This window comes from Ptychodera flava, chromosome 18, assembly GCF_041260155.1.
Source record: "Ptychodera flava strain L36383 chromosome 18, AS_Pfla_20210202, whole genome shotgun sequence".
In the NCBI taxonomy this organism is placed as follows: Eukaryota; Metazoa; Hemichordata; class Enteropneusta; family Ptychoderidae; genus Ptychodera; species Ptychodera flava.
The window spans coordinates 6,347,727-6,353,610 of record NC_091945.1 but is presented as its reverse complement, the minus strand read 5'-3'; the positions used below and the strand labels follow the sequence as shown (position 1 = coordinate 6,353,610).

The following is a 5,884-nucleotide window of genomic DNA, read 5'->3' as shown; positions in this document are numbered from 1 at the left end:
TGACGAATGGCGATGGACAAATTTTCTAAACTAAAAACAAATAAGGTGAAAGAGTATCACCTTGTCTTGAACCGCTGCTAACTTAAAATTAACCAGAGGTGACACCATTATTAATGACTAGAAATATCGCAGTATAAAACTTTGACCCATAGAATAAAAGATTCACCAAAATTAAATTTCTTTAAAGCAAAGTAAAGGAAAGGCCACTCAATAGAGTCAAATGCCTTGGCAAAATCAATACAAAGTAGAATACCAGGAATATCGTTTTCTTTTGTAAAGTGTATTGAGTCTAAAATCTTGCAAACAACGTCACCGATGTAGCGACCTTTCACATATTAACCAGCTTGATTTGGGTAAATTATTTCCGATAAAACTTTGAAATTCGAATTAAAAGGGCCTTGGCAACAATTTTTATAATAAAAGTTTAAAAGAGAAATAAGTCCCCAATTTTTCAGCTACAGACGATCTTTTTCTTTTTTATCAATCAAAGTAATGGTTGCTGGTCTTTGGGAAACTGACACTGACAACTCTCCATATGGACGTGTTCATATAGCTGAAACTTAGTACAATTAAATTCCCATACAAGGGCCAGAAACGCAATTCCCTGGGCTTTTATTACTGGACATGTTTTTCGAAGCTTGGTAGCACTCTTCGAGACTCAAATAACCCTCACAAATATTTGTTCTGTAATTCTGACAGTAAAGGAATATGCAAATCGCCAGTGAACTCTTCTGGTTTTTCTTCAGGAAAACAATGTGTAGTCTGGTATAAATTTCGATAAATTTTTTTCTGCGTGTTTAAAATTTCATTTAAATCTGTAGATGCTTGAAGTTTACGAATGTGATTTTTGTAATGATTTTTCTTTTTTTCACCAAGTTCATGTCATCTTACTCTAGCACGTTGAATAATACCTTGTGTTTTGACTTCGTAAATATCATCTAAAGCTCTCTGAACTTCATCAATGTCTTTTCATGTTCTTCTATTTCACTTTCTTAATTTCGAGGTCCTTTTTTGTTGCTGCAGCTTTTTTTCCTTGTGTCTTTGACACTTAGCCCGTTTTTGCTGTATTTTATACAAAAATCCATGATTTTATACTATTTAAGCCTTGGATCAAGAACGTCAGTGAAATCTTGTCCCAAATATTTTTTCATGCTGCAAACCTTCGAGCAACCAATAATCGCATACAGAAGGAACAGAAGTATGCGATATACTTATAAATGCCAGACTTCACAAAAGCTACAATAGATGGCACTCCGATTCACATGAGCATACACAAACACAACAAGATCAAACCGTAGACATAGCTTCCGTAATTGAACAACAAACTTCAGTGGAACAACATATTAACACATAAAATCAATCAATCATTCAACATGTCTCACCTATCAAAAATGAATTTTAAGTGACTGATGAAGAAAACTCTGTTTTCGAAACGTAGCTTCAAAGGATTGCAGTGTAACGCTAGTCTCTCCGCTCCAATGTGGGTTAACAGCAAGACACGTAAATTACGGGTACGTCTCGCCATGGCTAATCAACCCTTTACATAAAACAGCTAAACATTATATACACACACATAGAATCATACACAAAACGCAAAGAATTCACATATGAACGATGTGAGGAGTTGCTTTCCCTTTATTACATTCGCCATGGCTAACCAATACTCACATAAAACAATCAAACATGATACACACTCACAATATACATAATATCATACACAAAATGCAAACAACTCAGATGTGAACGATGTGTGGAAGTGCCTTTCCTTTATTACAACAAAACAAACTGAAGAGCGACGATCAAACAGAACGATGCAGTTCAAACAGAACGACACAATTACAAACTAAAGAGCGCAGGTCAAAACAGAACGACGCAGCTCAAACAGAACGACGCAATTACAAACTGAAGAGCGCAGGTCAAAACAGAACGACGCAGCTCTAACAGAACGACGCAATTACAAACTGAAGAGCGCAGGTCAAAACAGAACGACGCAGCTCTAACAGAACGACGCAATTACAAACTGAAGAGGATCTGTGTCGTTTTCGGCCACGGTATATATCTGATCAGCCACAATTATTAGGCTACTAATGTTCCTGCAGAGATGCTGCACCATTCAAGTAATTTGCTGCCGCTCTGCCGGACAGATTTGTAACAAAGTGACCTGCCCAGCTAGCGGGGCAGATTCTGCGGGCCAGAAATCTGCCCTGGAACTCTGCAGCTTTAGTCCCAGAACAGTCCTGTCGCTCTCCTGCAGCTCTCCTGTCGCTCTCCTGCCAGGACCTCATTTTTGTAAGGGGGTGCACGTCTCTCCACCATACTGACTGAGAGGAAATCCTCTACCGAATGGAGGTGCAATCCACCTGTCTTTATCTTGAGACAAACTGTCACTGGTAGTTGGTTCCTTTCTTTGTGTGGTAAAATGTTGCCTTAAAGTCGGTTTTGGATTATCTTGCTTCCTCTTCTGCATGGATATACACACCTGTTCCCTAACGTAGTAATAATAATAAACTCATGGAAGACAATCATGGATCAATCATGGAAGATAATAATTTCTCTTAAACCATCATTTTGTTACATATCAAAGAATTCTTGTGTACAAAGAACAAATAAATTTATTTTTGTCTCCGATCTATGAGTGTTTCTCTAACGTAGACATCTCAACCACACTTTTCCTTCTTGCTCATGTCATATGTAATAGATTGGCTACAACCAATGTCCTGCACAGTTTAAGAATAAAGATTGCTGTCACATGCATGTTGTGCATAATTCTGGATGGATTAGTGTAAAGCTGATGCACCTACATAGTTGCTGCTGGCAATGTCAATTAAAATACAGAAATGTATCACTAATATTTTTTGTGAACCTGTTTTCTAATTGGTATTTTTGTAATTGTAAACATGCTAGACATGTGTACATGTAGCTATAAAGACAACCAATATAAAACACTTTGTGCAAGTTACAAGATACCAGTTCCAGCACATCTTTGCAACAGCCACTTGTGTACATATACTTGGGTGCAAGGACTGAAATGGAAGAAATTTACCTGTTGTTTGATCATTTCCATTCATCTTTCGTTATAATGTCATGGTCAAAGTCCAATACAGAGCCCTCCACTTTGTCTTTAATGCTCTTTGTCAAGGTCAATGGTATTTCTCATCCTTGATATTGCAGCATTCACTGCTGATCCTGAATTGTAAACAGATACACTCATGATTACTTATAACAATGATAACCGGAATGATTAAAATACATTTGATGATGGGATGTACTACAATGGATTGCAAACACTCTGTATGTCCTTAACCCCAATGATGATAAGCATTATACACAAGTAAACATTCTAAATCACGTGTGCATACCAGATGTATTCTCTCATTGGAATATATTTCATCATAACAGTTTTATGGATCCTACGAATGAAGCTACATGTATGGAATGTCTAGTCATGTGCATTTATCATATCATCTGCATTTCACTAGGGAATTCGTAGAGTGCCAAGTCTAGAGAAACATTTTTTGCAAATTCAGCTAAATAAGAGAAAATGACTTTACCAAAAATGTGTAGGCAATGTTTATTACAACAAAGTGACTGATTAAGTACTATGGTAGAGGTGTAATATATTTGATCTACTCAAGAGGGTATTTATGACAACAGCAGTGTTTCCGCTGCCACTCGCAAGAAAGTGAAATGGCAAATGAAATGTTAGACGGGGAAATATTTTTCAACCCTCCTTCGCCAAACTGGTTAGCGCTATATTTCAGGGGGCTGATCGAGAGTGCAGTTGACAAGCAGAGAGAGTTTTCAAAATCCTTGGATGGTCATTCTTTCCTCGCTTTAGTGTGCAGTCTCAGAAAATTATTATAATCAATAACTTATGAAATGATATGGCATTGCTTCCTGGTGGATGCATGCAATGACCTTGTTATTTTATGATGACAAATGCTTTGTAAACAATGCTTCTAACACAGTCAGGAAACACTGATTGCAGTGTATTTTCAAAAAGTAAGCAGACAGCAGCAGCCAATGACAGCAAAGGAGGTGAACAGAATGAAACCAGTGTTTCAAAAAACGGCACCTTAGGACACTTCTGCGGCAACCTCAGAGGCAGCTATAATGAGCGCAGCAAGATAAACTGTCAATTGGATGACGTCCTGAGCCTTAGAAACTTCATGTAAATGTTATAACCTATGCAAATACAATGACCCAGGCCTATCCACTATACAATAACTTAGCATTGCAGGTGACCTCAGCCAATCATCAACAAATACATGTACACGCTATGGAGATGACCCTGGCTATCCAGAATACAAATACAGGTACACATTATTGAAGATGACCCAGGCCTATCCTGAATACAATACAGGTACAGACTGTTGATAGGCCTTGGTCATCTCCCATTTTGTATTCTACATATGCCCGAGTCATCTTACATGTACGTACTGTGTGCATTTGTATGTCTATTGTGGATTGGCTAGGTCATCTTCCATCGCATATATGTGTATTGTGGATATATGTCTGTGACATCTTCCATAGCATGTGAATGCATTTGGATTGAGGATAGGCCCGGGTTATCTTCCATACTGTGTACATGTATTTGTGGATAGAAAGGGGTCACCTTCTGCCATGATGTGTACAAGTACTGAGTAACACTGTATTGTGGATAGGCATTGGTCATAATATTTGCATGAAGATAGGCCCAGGATGTTGTCGAGTTGAATGTTTACCACGCTGAACAACAAGCAGCACACTGCGACATGCTAAGTCGTGTTTGAGTACAAGTAAGCAAAAAAGATAATGGCACAGGTTAATTGTCCGCAGAGTTGCAGGGTAGGAGTAGTTACAAAAAAAAGTGTACCAGGAATAATTTGTTGAATTTTGTTGGCAAGCCTTTGAATAAGAGAAGAATCAGTTTTTTTTTCTGTAAGACATATCAAGTGGCCAAACAGGACATTTTAACATATACACCCAGTTTGATTTTGAAACTAAAGCATTCACTGTTTGGACTACCAATAGAAAGAGGTGACTGTTTACACCTAGTGTACAAAATGTACCAGTACACCTTCTCAAAGTACACCTTCTCAAAGTGAACAGGCGGTTTAAAAATTAGACTCTGTGATTGGAGAACGGAAAGCGCTTGATGACTGAGGCAGAAGCTATCAATCTTTCAAAGAAACATCTTAAAGTTACCCTGTCAATGATACAATACTTGTGATACGTCTTGATACATTTACAAAAGTGCAAGTCACATAAGTGTGAAGCACACAGGAAATAAAATTTGTTGTAAATGTTATTAAGAAAGCAGTTTGTTCCATAAAAATAGTTATTTTCATTGCCACTAATTATCACTGGTTCAGGATTGCCCTACTTAAATTTTGAAATCACAAATGTCCCATGGACCTGGTAATGTATTACCTTGAATGGAAATGATTATGTTAAATCTCATCTTGCTACTGTAGCAACTGATAGGACCCACCTGAGTATACAACTGTCAGTTGGACAAAATCATAAATGCAATTACATGTTATTTGGATGGCTACAGTTCTGGCTAATCAATTTTGGTCTCGATTAGCCAGAATGGCTTAGGGGTAAATTTAGCCAGTGGAAACACTGAACAGGATATACCGGTATGTAAGTACAAACCTGTGCCACAGCAAGGACCCATTGCCTTAGGAAAGTAAATATAATGATGAAAGACTCCCTCAATTCCACAGGTTTTTGCTCTGCATTGATGACAACAACACCATCTCTGTTCATGAGTGTTGGCTGTTTGCATAGCCACAATGACTGTGTATTTGCTTTGCAAATGGAGGATGGTATTGTCACTATGTTGCTTTTCGCCTGCTTGTCATTGCCTAGTATTCACTGCCTCAGCAAGGGATCTTGA

General features: G+C 37.9%; 1 long non-coding RNA gene across 1 annotated transcript; it reads right to left on the bottom strand.

Annotated features, from left to right (window-relative positions):
• Positions 1 to 2,444: 2,444 nt before the first annotated feature.
• On the bottom strand, positions 2,445 to 5,671 carry LOC139117777 (uncharacterized). Its single transcript, XR_011548575.1, has 3 exons — positions 5,641 to 5,671; positions 3,044 to 3,186; positions 2,445 to 2,486 (listed from the first exon to the last, which is right to left on the bottom strand). It is a non-coding gene; the product is annotated as an uncharacterized lncRNA (long non-coding RNA).
• Positions 5,672 to 5,884: the final 213 nt, after the last annotated feature.